The following is a 19,827-nucleotide window of genomic DNA, read 5'->3' as shown; positions in this document are numbered from 1 at the left end:
CGTAGTTTCAACTGATCTCAAGTGGTTTCATTTGGTTTCAACTGGTTTTAACAGGTTTTCACTGGTTTTCAACTGGTCTCTGTTTCTAACTAACTGATTTCAAATAGGTTTAACTTTTTTCAACTGGTTTCAACTGGTTTTAACTAGTTTCAAATAATTTTAACAGGTTTCGACTGATCTAAACTGGTTTCAACTGATTTTTACTGGTTTCAACTGGTTTCAACTGGTTTTAACTAGTTTCAAATGGTCTCAACTGGTTTCAACTATTCTTGACTAGTTTCAACTGGTTTTAACTCGTTTCAACTGGTTCAAACTTTTTTTGAACTGGTCTCAACTGGTTAGAACTAGTCTCAACCGGTATGGTCTAGTTTCAACTGATCTCAAGTTATTTCATCTGGTCTCAACTGGTTTCAACTGGTTTGAACTTGTCTCAACTGGTTTTAGCTGGTTTCAACTGCTTTGAACTGGTCTCAACTCGTTTTAACTGGTTCAATGTATCTCAACTGGGTTCAACTAGTCTCAACTGGTTTTCACATGTTTCAAGTACGTAGTTTCAACTGATCTCAAGTGGTTTCATTTGGTTTCAACTGGTTTCAACTTGTTTGAAATGTCTAAACTGGTTTTAACAGGTTTTCACTGGTTTTCAACTGGTCTCTGTTTCTAACTAACTGGTTTCAAGTAGTTTTAACTTTTTTCAACTGGTTTTAACTAGTTTCAAGTAATTTTAACAGGTTTCGACTGATCTAAACTGGTTTCAACTGATTTTGACTGGTTTCAACTGGTTTTAACTGATTTTAACTAGTTCCCACTGGTCTCATCTGGTTTCAACTATTCTCGATTTTTTTCAACTTTTTTACACGGTTTAAACTGGTCTCAACTGGTTTTAACTGGTTTAAACTTCTTTCCTTGATATTAATCTTTGCATTCATCCAGGTTTGATTTATCTTTTTTTTTTTAAATTCGCATTTCTTTATAGTAATTGCTTTCATCATTTCTTTTCAAACTTATCCATCTCTCCCTTGCTTTCCTTTATAATACAAGTTTCTCTTCTTCCCTTCCATTGTCTTTTAATGAACGCTCTATTTTGTAAACCTTTTGGTTTTTGTGGGTTGAACTTTTTGAATACTTGAGATCAGTTGAAACTAGTTGACACCAGTTGAACCCAGTTAAAACCAGTTTAACTAGATGAAACCAGTTAAAACCAGTTGAGATCAGTTCAAATCAGTTGAAACCAGATGAAACCAGTTAAAACCAGTTGAGACTAGTTCAAACCAGTTGAAACCAGTTGAGAAATTAGTGTGTGTAATGAGTCTCGGCACTATAACGGTGATGAAATCAAATTAGTCCATACTGAAAGTTTCATTGAATTCCCAGTAAATTGGGTATTTGGCAGTAACAACGCAAAGTAAAGAAACATCGGGCAGTATATTCGATGTGTTGTACAAGGAGAGAAAATTCCTTGTACTTGTTATGTCGATTTTTGTTACTCGCTAGAAATCCGGGGAAGGTTCGACGAAATAAAGAATCTGTTATTGGGGAAATCGTACATTACATTGCCAACGGGATTGAAACCATTTCCAAAGTAAAACCGTCAAATTTTCGTGCAAGGGAAACGAAATCATTGGTTTTCAAAAAAACAGGATGTTATGAATTCAAGTGAATGATAAATGACCAATTTAAGATGCTTGATAGTCTAGTTACTCGCAGCTTGCCACAAGTACCAAAGTATTTAAAAGTAATAGAACGAATGAAATGCCTTTTTCCTTCTAACTCTTTAATTGCGCGTCCTATGGTTTCTTATTTTTGCGTCATTTGCGTCATTAGAAAATGACGCAATGTATTGAAAATTATTCGTAACAAAGCCGTCAATTTTGTCAATCTGATTACAAAGCTATTTTGTTCAAAAGAAACAAAACTTTCATTTCTTATTATGACGGAATTGAAAAGTTTAAAAGAAACTTTAAGAAACTTCAGGAACTTCAAGAAAGAGTATGTTACGGAATTAAGTGACTGATAAATGACCGTTTTAAGATGCTTGATAGTCTAATTACTGGCAGTTTAAAACAAGTACCAAAGTAATAGAAAGCAGCAGAAGGAATGAAATGTCTTTTTTCTTCTTGATCTTTAATCTCGTGTGCTATGGTTTCTTATCTTTGCGTCATTACTACAAATGACGCAATGTATTGAAAATGATTTGTAACAAACCCGTCAATTTTGTCAATCTGATTCCAAAGCTATTTTGTTCGTTATTGGTTAAATCGTACCATTACATTGCAAACGGGTGGGAGTTCGTTTACAACGTAAAACCGTCAAATTTTCCTGCAAGGTTAAGCGAAATCATTGGTTTTCAAGAAACAGTATGTAATGAGACCAAGTCACTGATAAATGACCAATTTAGGATGCTTGATAGTCTAATCATTTGAAGTTTGAAACAAGTACCAAAGTATTTGAAAGTAGCAGAAGGAATGAAATGTCTTTTTCTTCTTAATCTTTAATCGCTTGTCTTTGCGTCATTACTACTAATGACGCAATGTATTGAAAATGATTTCTAACAAACTCGTCAATTTTGTCAATATGATTACAAAGCTATTTTGTTCAAAAGAAACAAAAACTTTCATTTCTTGTTATGGCGGAAATCAGAAATCAAAAAAAAAACTTAAGAAACTTCAGGAACTTCAAGAAAGAGTATGTTATGAAATCAAATGACTGATAAATGACCAATTTAAGATGCTTGATAGTCTAATTAATTGCAGTTTGAAACGAGTACCAAACTACTTGAGAGTAGAAGAATGAATAAAATGTCTTTTTTCTTGTTGATCTTTAATCGCGTGTGCTATGGTGTCTTATCTTTGCGTCATTACTACTAATGACGCAATGCGTCATTACTACTAATGACGCAATGTATTGAAAATGATTTGTAACACACCCGTCAATTTTGTCAATCTGATTGCAAAGCTATTTTGTTCAAAAGAAGCAAAACTTTCATTTTTTATTATGACGGAATTCAGAAGTTTAAAAGAAACTTGAATTTCAAAAAAGAGTGTATTATGAAATCAAGTGACTGACAACTGAGCAATTTAAGATGCTTGACAGTCTAATTACTTTAATTTGAAACAAGTACCAAAGTATTTGAAAATAGCAGAATTAATAAAATGTCTTTTTTTCTTCTTGATCTTTAATGGCGTGTGCTATGGTTTCTTATCTTTGCGACATTACTACTAATGTATGACGCAATGTATTGAAAACGATTTGTAACAAACCCGTCAATTTTGTCAATCTGGTTCCAAAGCTATTTTGTTCGTTATTGGTTAAATCGTACATTACATTGCAAACGGGTGGGAGTTAATTTTCGTGCAAGGTAAGCGAAATCATTGGTTTTCAAGAAAGAGTATGTTATGAAATCAAGTGACTGATTAATGACCAATTTAAGATGCTTGATAGTCTAATCATTTGCAGTTTGAAACAAGTACCAAACTATTTGAAAGTAGCAGAAGGAATGAAATGTCTTTTTTCTTCTTAATATTTAATCGCGTGTGCTATGGTTTCTTATATTTGCGTCATTACTACTAATGACGCAATGTATTGAAAATGATTTTTAACAAACCCGTCAATATTGTCAAACTAATTAGAAAGCTATTTTGTTCAAAAGAAACAAAATTGTCATTTCTTATAATGACGGAATTCAGAAGTTGAAAAGAAACTATGAAACTTCAGGAACTTCAAGAAAGCGTATGTTAGGAAATCAAGTGACACTGGTTTATACTGGTCATTTATACTGATACATTACATTTCAATACATTTATTGAAATGTAATGTATCAGTATAAATGACCAGTATAAATCGGTATAAATATATAGCTTGGGATGTTAACAACGTCATCTGACCACTCACATAGTGGCCCAGGCCGTAAGGGCCTGACAGTTAAAGTGACAATATAGGTTTTCTTGCACTTTACAAACGTTATGATATATCAAATGCTACATATCCTTGTATTTTCGTTATTTTGAGACATTGAAACGGCCTGGGCCATATTGGGGTGGGTATAAATGTGTAGCTTAAAATGATACCAACCTCATCTGACCACTCACATAGTGGCCCAGTCTGTAGGAGCCTGACAGTTAAAGTGGCAATGTAGGTGCTTCTTGCCATTTACAAAGGTCGCATATATAAAATGCTACATAACTTTGTAATGCCTTCATTTAAAAAAAGAAATACTAAAACGGCCTAGACACATTTGCGTCCGTATAACTGTGTAGCTTTTACAAAGATCGCATATAAAATGATATATACATAACCTTATACTGCCTTTATTTCAAACAAACACTGAAACGGCCTGGGCCACATTGGGGTCGCTGTAAATGTGTAGCGTAGGATGTTAGCAACATCATCTGACCACTCACATAGTGGCCCAGGCTGTAAAAGGGCCTGACAGTTAAAGTGACAATGTAGGTGTTTCCTGCCATTTACAAACGTTATATATAAAATGCTACATATCCTTGTATTTTCGTTATTTTCAGACATTGAAACGGCGTGGGCCACACTGGGGTCGGTATAAATGTGTAGCTTAGGATGTTAGCAACCTCATCTGACCACTCACATAGTGGCCCAGGCCTTAGGGGCCTGACATTTAAAGTGGGGGTGGGGTAAGCAATTCAACTGGTTTCAACTGGTCTCTATTTGTAACTGGTTTCAACTGGTTTTAACTAGTTTCAAGTAGTTTCAACATGTTTCAACTGATCTCAACTGGTTTCAACTGATTTTAACTGGTTTCAACTGGTTTTAACTAGTTTCAAATGGTCTCAACTGGTTTCAAATGTTCTTGACTAGTTTCAACTGGTTTTAACTCGTTTCAATTGGTTTCAACTTTTTTTGAACTGGTCTCAACTGGTTAGAACTGGTCTCAACCGGTATGGACTACTTTCAACTGATCTCAAGTTATTTCAACTGGTCTCAACTGGTTTCAACTGGTGTGATCTGTTCTCAACTGGTTTTAACTGGTTTCAACTGGTTTGAACTGGTCTCAACTGGTTTTAGCTGGTTTCAACTGCTTTGAACTGGTCTCAACTGGTTTTAACTGGTTTTAACTGGTTCAATGTATCTCAACTGGGTTCAAATAGTCTCAACTGGTTTTCACTGGTTTCAAGTACGTAGTTTCAACTGATCTCAAGTGGTTACATTTGGTTTCAACTGGTTTTAACAGGTTTTCACTGGTTTTCAACTGGTCTCTGTTTCTAACTAACTGATTTCAAATAGGATTAACTTTTTTCAACTGGTTTCAACTGGTTTTAACTAGTTTCAAATAATTTTAACAGGTTTCGACTGATCTAAACTGGTTTCAACTGATTTTTACTGGTTTCAACTGGTTTCAACTGGTTTTAACTAGTTTCAAATGGTCTCAACTGGTTTCAACTATTCTTGACTAGTTTCAACTGGTTTTAACTCGTTTCAACTGGTTCCAACTTTTTTTTGAACTGGTCTCAACTGGTTAGAACTGGTCTCAACCGGTATGGTCTAGTATCAACTGATCTCAAGTTAACTGGTCTCAACTGGTTTCAACTGGTTTGATCTGTTCTCAACTGGTTTTAACTGGTTTCAACTGGTTTGAACTGGTCTCAACTGGTTTTAGCTGGTTTCAACTGCTTTGAACTGGTCTCAACTGGTTTTAACTGGTTCAATGTATCTCAACTGGGTTCAACTAGTCTCAACTGGTTTTCACTGGTTTCAAGTACGTAGTTTCAACTGATCTCAAGTGGTTTCATTTGGTTTCAACTGGTTTCAACTTGTTTGAAATGTCTAAACTGGTTTTAACAGGTTTTCACTGGTTTTCAACTGGTCTCTGTTTCTAACTAACTGGTTTCAAGTAGTTTTAACTGTTTTCAACTGGTTTCAACTGGTTTTAACTAGTTTCAAGTAATTTTAACAGGTTTCGACTGATCTAAACTGGTTTCAACTGATTTTGACTTGTTTCAACTGGTTTTAACTGATTTTAACTAGTTTCCACTGGTCTCATCTGGTTTCAACTGTTCTCGATTTTTTTCAAGTTTTTTACACGGTTTAAACTGGTCTCAACTGGTTTTAACTGGTTTCTACTTCTCTCCTTGATATTAATCTTTGCATTCATTAAGGTTTGATTTATCTTTTTTTTCAATTTGCATTTCTTTATAGTAATTGCTTTCATCATTTCTTTTCAAACTTATCCATCTCTCCCTTGCTTTCCTTTATAATACAAGTTTCTCTTCTTCCCTTCCATTGTCTTTTAATGAACGCTCTATTTTGTAAACCTTTTGTTTTCGTGGGTTGAACTTTTTGAATACTTGAGATCAGTTGAAACTAGTTGACACCAGTTGAACCCAGTTAAAACCAGTTTAACTAGATGAAACCAGTTAAAACCAGTTGAGATCAGTTCAATTCAGTTGAAACCAGATGAAACCAGTTAAAACCAGTTGAGACTAGTTCAAACCAGTTGAAACCAGTTGAGAGATTAGTGTGTGTAATGAGTCTCGGCATTATAACGGTGATGAAATCAAATTAGTCCATACTGAAAGTTTCCATGAATTCCCAGTAAATTGGGTATTTGGCAGTAACAACGCAAAGTAAAGAAACATCGGGCAGTATATTCGATGTGTTGTACAAGGAGAGAAAATTCCTTGTATTTGTTATGTCGAATTTTGTTACTCGCTAGAAATCCGGGGAAGGTTCGACGAAATAAAGAATCTGTTATTGGGGAAATCGTACATTACATTGCCAACGGGATTGAAACCATTTCCAAAGTAAAACCGTCAAATTTTCGTGCAAGGGAAACGAAATCATTGGTTTTCAAAAAAACAGGATGTTATGAATTCAAGTGAATGATAAATGACCAATTTAAGATGCTTGATAGTCTAGTTACTCGCAGCTTACCACAAGTACCAAAGTATTTAAAAGTAATAGAACGAATGAAATTCCTTTTTCCTTCTAACTCTTTAATTGCGCGTCCTATGGTTTCTTATTTTTGCGTCATTTGCGTCATTAGAAAATGACGCAATGTATTGAAAATTATTCGTAACAAAGCCGTCAATTTTGTCAATCTGATTACTAAGCTATTTTGTTCAAAAGAAACAAAACTTTCATTTCTTATTATGACGGAATTGAAAAGTTTAAAAGAAACTTTAAGAAACTTCAGGAACTTCAAGAAAGAGTATGTTACGGAATTAAGTGACTGATAAATGACCGTTTTAAGATGCTTGATAGTCTAATTACTGGCAGTTTAAAACAAGTACCAAAGTATTTGAAAGCAGCAGAAGGAATGAAATGTCTTTTTTCTTCTTGATCTTTAATCTCGTGTGCTATGGTTTCTTGTCTTGTCAATTTTGTCAATCTGATTACTAAGCTATTTTGTTCAAAAGAAACAAAACTTTCATTTCTTATTATGACGGAATTGAAAAGTTTAAAAGAAACTTTAAGAAACTTCAGGAACTTCAAGAAAGAGTATGTTACGAAATTAAGTGACTGATAAATGACCGTTTTAAGATGCTTGATAGTCTAATTACTGGCAGTTTAAAACAAGTACCAAAGTATTTGAAAGCAGCAGAAGGAATGAAATGTCTTTTTTCTTCTTGATCTTTAATCTCGTGTGCTATGGTTTCTTGTCTTTGCGTCATTACTACAAATGACGCAATGTATTGAAAATGATTTGTAACAAACCCGTCAATTTTGTCAATCTGATTCCAAAGCTATTTTGTTCGTTATTGGTTAAATCGTACCATTACATTGCAAACGGGTGGGAGTTCGTTTACAACGTAAAACCGTCAAATTTTCCTGCAAGGTTAAACGAAATCATTGGTTTTCAAGAAACAGTATGTAATGAGACCAAGTCACTGATAAATGACCAATTTAGGATGCTTGATAGTCTAATCATTTGAAGTTTGAAACAAGTACCAAAGTATTTGAAAGTAGCAGAAGGAATGAAATGTCTTTTTCTTCTTAATCTTTAATCGCTTGTCTTTGCGTCATTACTACTAATGACGCAATGTATTGAAAATGATTTCTAACAAACTCGTCAATTTTGTCAATATGATTACAAAGCTATTTTGTTCAAAAGAAACAAAAACTTTCATTTCTTGTTATGGCGGAAATCAGAAATTAAAAAAAAAAACTTAAGAAACTTCAGGAACTTCAAGAAAGAGTATGTTATGAAATCAAATGACTGATAAATGACCAATTTAAGATGCTTGATAGTCTAATTAATTGCAGTTTGAAACGAGTACCAAACTACTTGAGAGTAGAAGAATGAATAAAATGTCTTTTTTCTTGTTGATCTTTAATCGCGTGTGCTATGGTGTCTTATCTTTGCGTCATTACTACTAATGACGCAATGTATTGAAAATGATTTGTAACACACCCGTCAATTTTGTCAATCTGATTGCAAAGCTATTTTGTTCAAAAGAAGCAAAACTTTCATTTTTTATTATGACGGAATTCAGAAGTTTAAAAGAAACTTGAATTTCAAAAAAGAGTGTATTATGAAATCAAGTGACTGACAACTGAGCAATTTAAGATGCTTGACAGTCTAATTACTTTAATTTGAAACAAGTACCAAAGTATTTGAAAATAGCAGAATTAATAAAATGTCTTTTTTTCTTCTTGATCTTTAATGGCGTGTGCTATGGTTTCTTATCTTTGCGACATTACTACTAATGTATGACGCAATGTATTGAAAACGATTTGTAACAAACCCGTCAATTTTGTCAATCTGGTTCCAAAGCTATTTTGTTCGTTATTGGTTAAATCGTACATTACATTGCAAACGGGTGGGAGTTCGTTTGCAACGTAAACCGTCAAATTTTCGTGCAAGGTAAGCGAAATCATTGGTTTTCAAGAAAGAGTATGTTATGAAATCAAGTGACTGATTAATGACCAATTTAAGATGCTTGATAGTCTAATCATTTGCAGTTTGAAACAAGTACCAAACTATTTGAAAGTAGCAGAAGGAATGAAATGTCTTTTTTCTTCTTAATATTTAATCGCGTGTGCTATGGTTTCTTATATTTGCGTCATTACTACTAATGACGCAATGTATTGAAAATGATTTTTAACAAACCCGTCAATATTGTCAAACTAATTAGAAAGCTATTTTGTTCAAAAGAAACAAAATTGTCATTTCTTATAATGACGGAATTCAGAAGTTGAAAAGAAACTATGAAACTTCAGGAACTTCAAGAAAGCGTATGTTAGGAAATCAAGTGACACAATGTATTGAAATGTAATGTATCAGTATAAATGACCAGTATAAATCGGTATAAATATATAGCTTGGGATGTTAACAACGTCATCTGACCACTCACATAGTGGCCCAGGCCGTAAGGGCCTGACAGTTAAAGTGACAATATCGGTTTTCTTGCACTTTACAAACGTTATGATATATCAAATGCTACATATCCTTGTATTTTCGTTATTTTGAGACATTGAAACGGCCTGGGCCATATTGGGGTGGGTATAAATGTGTAGCTTAAAATGATACCAACCTCATCTGACCACTCACATAGTGGCCCAGTCTGTAGGAGCCTGACAGTTAAAGTGGCAATGTAGGTGCTTCTTGCCATTTACAAAGGTCGCATATATAAAATGTTACATAACTTTGTAATGCCTTCATTTAAAAAAAGAAATACTAAAACGGCCTAGCCACATTTGCGTCCGTATAACTGTGTAGCTTTTACAAAGATCGCATATAAAATGATATATACATAACCTTATACTGCCTTTATTTCAAACAAACACTGAAACGGCCTGGGCCACATTGGGGTCGCTGTAAATGTGTAGCGTAGGATGTCAGCAACATCATCTGACCACTCACATAGTGGCCCAGGCTGTAAAAGGGCCTGACAGTTAAAGTGACAATGTAGGTGTTTCCTGCCATTTACAAACGTTATATATAAAATGCTACATATCCTTGTATTTTCGTTATTTTCAGACATTGAAACGGCGTGGGCCACACTGGGGTCGGTATAAATGTGTAGCTTAGGATGTTAGCAACCTCATCTGACCACTCACATAGTGGCCCAGGCCTTAGGGGCCTGACATTTAAAGTGGGGGTGGGGTAAGCAATTCAACTGGTTTCAACTGGTCTCTATTTGTAACTGGTTTCAACTGGTTTTAACTAGTTTCAAGTAGTTTCAACATGTTTCAACTGATCTCAACTGGTTTCAACTGATTTTAACTGGTTTCAACTGGTTTTAACTAGTTTCAAATGGTCTCAACTGGTTTCAAATGTTCTTGACTAGTTTCAACTGGTTTTAACTCGTTTCAATTGGTTTCAACTTTTTTTGAACTGGTCTCAACTGGTTAGAACTGGTCTCAACCGGTATGGACTACTTTCAACTGATCTCAAGTTATTTCAACTGGTCTCAACTGGTTTCAACTGGTGTGATCTGTTCTCAACTGGTTTTAACTGGTTTCAACTGGTTTGAACTGGTCTCAACTGGTTTTAGCTGGTTTCAACTGCTTTGAACTGGTCTCAACTGGTTTTAACTGGTTTTAACTGGTTCAATGTATCTCAACTGGGTTCAAATAGTCTCAACTGGTTTTCACTGGTTTCAAGTACGTAGTTTCAACTGATCTCAAGTGGTTTCATTTGGTTTCAACTGGTTTTAACAGGTTTTCACTGGTTTTCAACTGGTCTCTGTTTCTAACTAACTGATTTCAAATAGGATTAACTTTTTTCAACTGGTTTCAACTGGTTTTAACTAGTTTCAAATAATTTTAACAGGTTTCGACTGATCTAAACTGGTTTCAACTGATTTTTACTGGTTTCAACTGGTTTCAACTGGTTTTAACTAGTTTCAAATGGTCTCAACTGGTTTCAACTATTCTTGACTAGTTTCAACTGGTTTTAACTCGTTTCAACTGGTTCCAACTTTTTTTGAACTGGTCTCAACTGGTTAGAACTGGTCTCAACCGGTATGGTCTAGTATCAACTGATCTCAAGTTATTTCAACTGGTCTCAACTGGTTTCAACTGGTTTGATCTGTTCTCAACTGGTTTTAACTGGTTTCAACTGGTTTGAACTGGTCTCAACTGGTTTTAGCTGGTTTCAACTGCTTTGAACTGGTCTCAACTGGTTTTAACTGGTTCAATGTATCTCAACTGGGTTCAACTAGTCTCAACTGGTTTTCACTGGTTTCAAGTACGTAGTTTCAACTGATCTCAAGTGGTTTCATTTGGTTTCAACTGGTTTCAACTTGTTTGAAATGTCTAAACTGGTTTTAACAGGTTTTCACTGGTTTTCAACTGGTCTCTGTTTCTAACTAACTGGTTTCAAGTAGTTTTAACTGTTTTCAACTGGTTTCAACTGGTTTTAACTAGTTTCAAGTAATTTTAACAGGTTTCGACTGATCTAAACTGGTTTCAACTGATTTTGACTTGTTTCAACTGGTTTTAACTGATTTTAACTAGTTTCCACTGGTCTCATCTGGTTTCAACTGTTCTCGATTTTTTTCAAGTTTTTTACACGGTTTAAACTGGTCTCAATTGGTTTTAACTAGTTTCTACTTCTCTCCTTGATATTAATCTTTGCATTCATTAAGGTTTCATTTATCTTTTTTTTCAATTTGCATTTCTTTATAGTAATTGCTTTCATCATTTCTTTTCAAACTTATCCATCTCTCCCTTGCTTTCCTTTATAATACAAGTTTCTCTTCTTCCCTTCCATTGTCTTTTAATGAACGCTCTATTTTGTAAACCTTTTGTTTTCGTGGGTTGAACTTTTTGAATACTTGAGATCAGTTGAAACTAGTTGACACCAGTTGAACCCAGTTAAAACCAGTTTGACTAGATGAAACCAGTTAAAACCAGTTGAGATCAGTTCAATTCAGTTGAAACCAGATGAAACCAGTTAAAACCAGTTGAGACTAGTTCAAACCAGTTGAAACCAGTTGAGAGATTAGTGTGTGTAATGAGTCTCGGCATTATAACGGTGATGAAATCAAATTAGTCCATACTGAAAGTTTCCATGAATTCCCAGTAAATTGGGTATTTGGCAGTAACAACGCAAAGTAAAGAAACATCGGGCAGTATATTCGATGTGTTGTACAAGGAGAGAAAATTCCTTGTATTTGTTATGTCGAATTTTGTTACTCGCTAGAAATCCGGGGAAGGTTCGACGAAATAAAGAATCTGTTATTGGGGAAATCGTACATTACATTGCCAACGGGATTGAAACCATTTCCAAAGTAAAACCGTCAAATTTTCGTGCAAGGGAAACGAAATCATTGGTTTTCAAAAAAACAGGATGTTATGAATTCAAGTGAATGATAAATGACCAATTTAAGATGCTTGATAGTCTAGTTACTCGCAGCTTGCCACAAGTACCAAAGTATTTAAAAGTAATAGAACGAATGAAATTCCTTTTTCCTTCTAACTCTTTAATTGCGCGTCCTATGGTTTCTTATTTTTGCGTCATTTGCGTCATTAGAAAATGACGCAATGTATTGAAAATTATTCGTAACAAAGCCGTCAATTTTGTCAATCTGATTACTAAGCTATTTTGTTCAAAAGAAACAAAACTTTCATTTCTTATTATGACGGAATTGAAAAGTTTAAAAGAAACTTTAAGAAACTTCAGGAACTTCAAGAAAGAGTATGTTACGGAATTAAGTGACTGATAAATGACCGTTTTAAGATGCTTGATAGTCTAATTACTGGCAGTTTAAAACAAGTACCAAAGTATTTGAAAGCAGCAGAAGGAATGAAATGTCTTTTTTCTTCTTGATCTTTAATCTCGTGTGCTATGGTTTCTTGTCTTGTCAATTTTGTCAATCTGATTACTAAGCTATTTTGTTCAAAAGAAACAAAACTTTCATTTCTTATTATGACGGAATTGAAAAGTTTAAAAGAAACTTTAAGAAACTTCAGGAACTTCAAGAAAGAGTATGTTACGGAATTAAGTGACTGATAAATGACCGTTTTAAGATGCTTGATAGTCTAATTACTGGCAGTTTAAAACAAGTACCAAAGTATTTGAAAGCAGCAGAAGGAATGAAATGTCTTTTTTCTTCTTGATCTTTAATCTCGTGTGCTATGGTTTCTTGTCTTTGCGTCATTACTACAAATGACGCAATGTATTGAAAATGATTTGTAACAAACCCGTCAATTTTGTCAATCTGATTCCAAAGCTATTTTGTTCGTTATTGGTTAAATCGTACCATTACATTGCAAACGGGTGGGAGTTCGTTTACAACGTAAAACCGTCAAATTTTCCTGCAAGGTTAAACGAAATCATTGGTTTTCAAGAAACAGTATGTAATGAGACCAAGTCACTGATAAATGACCAATTTAGGATGCTTGATAGTCTAATCATTTGAAGTTTGAAACAAGTACCAAAGTATTTGAAAGTAGCAGAAGGAATGAAATGTCTTTTTCTTCTTAATCTTTAATCGCTTGTCTTTGCGTCATTACTACTAATGACGCAATGTATTGAAAATGATTTCTAACAAACTCGTCAATTTTGTCAATATGATTACAAAGCTATTTTGTTCAAAAGAAACAAAAACTTTCATTTCTTGTTATGGCGGAAATCAGAAATTAAAAAAAAAACTTAAGAAACTTCAGGAACTTCAAGAAAGAGTATGTTATGAAATCAAATGACTGATAAATGACCAATTTAAGATGCTTGATAGTCTAATTAATTGCAGTTTGAAACGAGTACCAAACTACTTGAGAGTAGAAGAATGAATAAAATGTCTTTTTTCTTGTTGATCTTTAATCGCGTGTGCTATGGTGTCTTATCTTTGCGTCATTACTACTAATGACGCAATGTATTGAAAATGATTTGTAACACACCCGTCAATTTTGTCAATCTGATTGCAAAGCTATTTTGTTCAAAAGAAACAAAACTTTCATTTTTTATTATGACGGAATTCAGAAGTTTAAAAGAAACTTGAATTTCAAAAAAGAGTGTATTATGAAATCAAGTGACTGACAACTGAGCAATTTAAGATGCTTGACAGTCTAATTACTTTAATTTGAAACAAGTACCAAAGTATTTGAAAATAGCAGAATGAATAAAATGTCTTTTTTTCTTCTTGATCTTTAATGGCGTGTGCTATGGTTTCTTATCTTTGCGACATTACTACTAATGTATGACGCAATGTATTGAAAACGATTTGTAACAAACCCGTCAATTTTGTCAATCTGGTTCCAAAGCTATTTTGTTCGTTATTGGTTAAATCGTACATTACATTGCAAACGGGTGGGAGTTCGTTTGCAACGTAAACCCGTCAAATTTTCGTGCAAGGTAAGCGAAATCATTGGTCTTCAAGAAAGAGTACGTTATGAAATCAAGTGACTGATTAATGACCAATTTAAGATGCTTGATAGTCTAATCATTTGCAGTTTGAAACAAGTACCAAACTATTTGAAAGTAGCAGAAGGAATGAAATGTCTTTTTTCTTCTTAATATTTAATCGCGTGTGCTATGGTTTCTTATATTTGCGTCATTACTACTAATGACGCAATGTATTGAAAATGATTTTTAACAAACCCGTCAATATTGTCAAACTAATTAGAAAGCTATTTTGTTCAAAAGAAACAAAATTGTCATTTCTTATAATGACGGAATTCAGAAGTTGAAAAGAAACTATGAAACTTCAGGAACTTCAAGAAAGCGTATGTTAGGAAATCAAGTGACACGATGTATTGAAATGTAATGTATCAGTATAAATGACCAGTATAAATCGGTATAAATATATAGCTTGGGATGTTAACAACGTCATCTGACCACTCACATAGTGGCCCAGGCCGTAAGGGCCTGACAGTTAAAGTGACAATATAGGATTTCTTGCACTTTACAAACGTTATGATATATCAAATGCTACATATCCTTGTATTTTCGTTATTTTGAGACATTGAAACGGCCTGGGCCATATTGGGGTGGGTATAAATGTGTAGCTTAAAATGATACCAACCTCATCTCACCACTCACATAGTGGCCCAGTCTGTAGGAGCCTGACAGTTAAAGTGGCAATGTAGGTGCTTCTTGCCATTTACAAAGGTCGCATATATAAAATGCTACATAACTTTGTAATGCCTTTATTTAAAAAAAGAAATACTAAAACGGCCTAGCCACATTTGCGTCGGTATAACTGTGTAGCTTTTACAAAGATCGCATATAAAATGATATATACATAACCTTATGCTGCCTTTATTTCAAACAAACACTGAAACGGCCTGGGCCACATTGGGGTCGCTGTAAATGTGTAGCGTAGGATGTTAGCAACCTCATCTGACCACTCACATAGTGGCCCAGGCTGTAAAAGGGCCTGACAGTTAAAGTGACAATGTAGGTGTTTCCTGCCATTTACAAACGTTATATATAAAATGCTATATATCCTTGTATTTTCGTTATTTTCAGACATTGAAACGGCGTGGGCCACACTGGGGTCGGTATAAATGTGTAGCTTAGGAGGTTAGCAACCTCATCTGACCACTCACATAGTGGCCCAGGCCTTAGGGGCCTGACATTTAAAGTGGGGGTGGGGTAAGCAATATCAACTGGTTTCAACTGGTCTCTATTTGTAACTGGTTTCAACTGGTTTTAACTAGTTTCAAGTAGTTTCAACATGTTTCAACTGATCTCAACTGGTTTCAACTGATTTTAACTGGTTTCAACTGGTTTTAACTAGTTTCAAATGGTCTCAACTGGTTTCAACTGTTCTTGACTAGTTTCAACTGGTTTTAACTCGTTTCAACTGGTTTCAACTTTTTTTGAACTGGTCTCAACTGGTTAGAACTGGTCTCAACCGGTATGGACTAGTTTTAACTAATCTCAAGTTATTTCAACTGGTCTCAACTGGTTTCAACTGGTTTGATCTGTTCTCAACTGGTTTTAACTGGTTTCAAGTGGTTTTAACTAGTTTCAAGTAGTTTCAACATGTTTCAACTGATCTCATCTGGTTTCAACTGATTTTAACTAATTTCAACTGGTTTTAACTAGTTTCAAATGGTCTCAACTGGTTTCAACTGTTCTTGACTAGTTTCAACTGGTTTTAAATCGTTTCAACTGGTTTCAACTTTTTTTTAACTGGTCTCAACTGGTTAGAACTGGTCTCAACCGGTATGGACTAGTTTGAACTGATCTGAACTTATTTCAACTGGTCTCAACTGGTTTCAACTGGTTTGATCCGTTCTCAACTGGTTTTAACTGGTTTCAACTGGTTTGAACTGGTCTCAACTCGTTTTAGCTGGTTTCAACTGCTTTGAACTGGTCTCAACTGGTTTTATCTGGTTTTAACTGGTTCAATGTATCTCAACTGGGTTCAACTAGTCTCAACTGGTTTTCACTGGTTTCAAGTACGTAGTTTCAACTGATTTCAAGTGGTTTCATTTGGTTTCAACTGGTTTCAACTTATTTGAAATGTCTAAACTGGTTTTAACAGGTTTTCACTGGTTTTCAACTGGTCTCTGTTTCTAACTAACTGATTTCAAGTAGGTTTAACTTTTTTCAACTGGTTTACACTGGTTTTAACTAGTTTCAAGTAATTTTAACAGGTTTCGATTGATCTAAACTGGTTTCAACTGATTTTGACTGGTTTCAACTGGTTTCAACTGGTTTTAACTAGTTTCAAATGGTCTCAACTGGTTTCACCTATTCTTGACTAGTTTTAAATGGTTTTAACTGGTTTCAACTGGTTTCAACTTTTTTTGAACTGGTCTCAACTGGTTAGAACTGGTTTCAACCGGTATGGACTAGTTTCAACTGATCTCAAGTCATTTCAACTGGTCTCAACTAGTTTCAACTGGTTTGATCTGTTCTCAACTGGTTTTAACTGGTTTCAACTGGTTTCAACTGGTCTCAACTGGTTTTAGCTGGTTTCAACTGCTTTGAACTGGTCTCAACTCGTTTTAACTGGTTCAATGTATCTCAACTGGGTTCAACTAGTCTCAACTGGTTTTCACTGGTTTCAAGTACGTAGTTTCAACTGATCTCAAGTGGTTTCATTTGGTTTCAACTGGTTTCAACTTGTTTGAAATGTCTAAACTGGTTTTAACAGGTTTTCACTGGTTTTCAACTGGTCTCTGTTTCTAACTAACTGGTTTCACGTAGTTTTAACTTTTTTCAACTGGTTTCAACTGGTTTTAACTAGTTTCAAGTAATTTTAACAGGTTTCGACTGATCTAAACTGGTTTCAACTGATTTTGACTGGTTTCAACTGGTTTTAACTGATTTTAACTAGTTTCCACTGGTCTCATCTGGTTTCAACTGTTCTCGATTTTTTTCAACTTTTTTTACACGGTTTAAACTGGTCTCGACTGGTTTTAACTGGTTTCAACTTCTTTCCTTGATATTCATCCTTGCATTCATCCAGGTTTGATTTATCTTTTTTTTTCAATTTGCATTTCTTTATAGTAATTGCTTTCATCATTTCTTTTCAAACTTATCCATCTCTCCCTTGCTTTCCTTTATAATACAAGTTTCTCTTCTTCCCTTCCATTGTCTTTTAATGAACGCTCTATTTTGTAAACCTTTTGTTTTTGTGGGTTGAACTTTTTGAATACTTGAGATCAGTTGAAACTAGTTGACACCAGTTGAACCCAGTTAAAACCAGTTTAACTAGATGAAACCAGTTAAAACCAGTTGAGATCAGTTCAATTCAGTTGAACCAGATGAAACCAGTTCAAACCAGTTGAGACTAGTTCAAACCAGTTGAAACCAGTTCAGAAATTAGTGTGCGTAATGAGTCTCGGCATTATAACGGTGATGAAATCAAATTAGGCCATACTGAAAGTTTCATTGAATTCCCAGTAAATTGGGTATTTGGCAGTAACAACGCAAAGTAAAGAAACATCGGGCAGTATATTCGATGTGTTGTACAAGGAGAGAAAATTCCTTGTATTTGTTATGTCGAATTTTGTTACTCGCTAGAAATCCGGGGAAGGTTCGACGAAATAAAGAATCTGTTATTGGGGAAATCGTACATTACATTGCCAACGGGATTGAAACCATTTCCAAAGTAAAACCGTCAAATTTTCGTGCAAGGGAAACGAAATCATTGGTTTTCAAAAAACAGGATGTTATGAATTCAAGTGAATGATAAATGACCAATTTAAGATGCTTGATAGTCTAGTTACTCGCAGCTTGCCACAAGTACCAAAGTATTTAAAAGTAATAGAACGAATGAAATGCCTTTTTCCTTCTAACTCTTTAATTGCGCGTCCTATGTTTTCTTATTTTTGCGTCATTTGCGTCATTTGCGTCATTAGTAAATGACGCAATGTATTGAAAATTATTCGTAACAAAGCCGTCAATTTTGTCAATCTGATTACAAAGCTATTTTGTTCAAAAGAAACAAAACTTTCATTTCTTATTATGACGGAATTGAGAAGTTTAAAAGAAACTTTAAGAAACTTCAGGAACTTCAAGAAAGAGTATGTTACGGAATTAAGTGACTGATAAATGACCGTTTTAAGATGCTTGATAGTCTAATTACTGGCAGTTTAAAACAAGTACCAAAGTATTTGAAAGCAGCAGAAGGAATGAAATGTCTTTTTTCTTCTTGATCTTTAATCGCGTGTGCTATGGTTTCTTATCTTTGCGTCATTACTACAAATGACGCAATGTATTGAAAATGATTTGTAACAAACCCGTCAATTTTGTCAAACTAATTGGAAAGCTATTTTGTTCAAAAGAAACAAAATTGTCATTTCTTATAATGACGGAGTTCAGAAGTTGAAAAGAAACTACGAAACTTCAGGAACTTCAAGAAAGCGTATGTTAGGAAATCAAGTGACACAATGTATTGAAATGTAATGTATCAATATAAATGACCAGTATAAATCGGTATAAATATATAGCTTGGGATGTTAACAACGTCATCTGACCACTCACATAGTGGCCCATGCCGTAAGGGCCTGACAGTTAAAGTGACAATATCGGTTTTCTTGCACTTTACAAACGTTATGATATATCAAATGCTACATATTCTTGTATTTTCGTTATTTTGAGACATTGAAACGGCCTGGGCCATATTGGGGTGGGTATAAATGTGTAGCTTAAAATGATACCAACCTCGTCTGACCACTCACATAGTGGCCCAGTCTGTAGGAGCCTGACAGTTAAAGTGGCAATGTAGGTGCTTCTTGCCATTTACAAAGGTCGCATATATAAAATGCTACATAACTTTGTAATGCCTTCATTTAAAAAAAGAAATACTAAAACGGCCTAGCCACATTTGCGTCCGTATAACTGTGTAGCTTTTACAAAGATCGCATATAAAATGATATATACAAAACCTTATACTGCCTTTATTTCAAACAAACACTGAAACGGCCTGGGCCACATTGGGGTCGCTGTAAATGTGTAGCGTAGGATGTCAGCAACATCATCTGACCACTCACATAGTGGCCCAGGCTGTAAAAGGGCCTGACAGTTAAAGTGACAATGTAGGTGTTTCCTGCCATTTACAAACGTTATATATAAAATGCTACATATCCTTGTATTTTCGTTATTTTCAGACATTGAAACGGCGTGGGCCACACTGGGGTCGGTATAAATGTGTAGCTTAGGAGGTTAGCAACCTCATCTGACCACTCACATAGTGGCCCAGGCCTTAGGGGCCTGACATTTAAAGTGGGGGTGGGGTAAGCAATTTCAACTGGTTTCAACTGGTCTCTATTTGTAACTGGTTTCAACTGGATTTAACTAGTTTCAAGTAGTTTCAACATGTTTCAACTGATCTCAACTGGTTTCAACTGATTTTAACTGGTTTCAACTGGTTTTAACTAGTTTCAAATGGTCTCAACTGGTTTCAACTGTTCTTGACTAGTTTCAACTGGTTTTAACTCGTTTCAACTGGT

The sequence above is a fragment of the Diadema antillarum genome, unplaced genomic scaffold (assembly GCF_040938485.1).
Source record: "Diadema antillarum isolate AM-2024a unplaced genomic scaffold, OU_Dant_1.0 scf00000020, whole genome shotgun sequence".
Taxonomy (NCBI): Eukaryota; Metazoa; Echinodermata; class Echinoidea; order Diadematoida; family Diadematidae; genus Diadema; species Diadema antillarum.
This window is presented reverse-complemented; position numbering follows the sequence as displayed.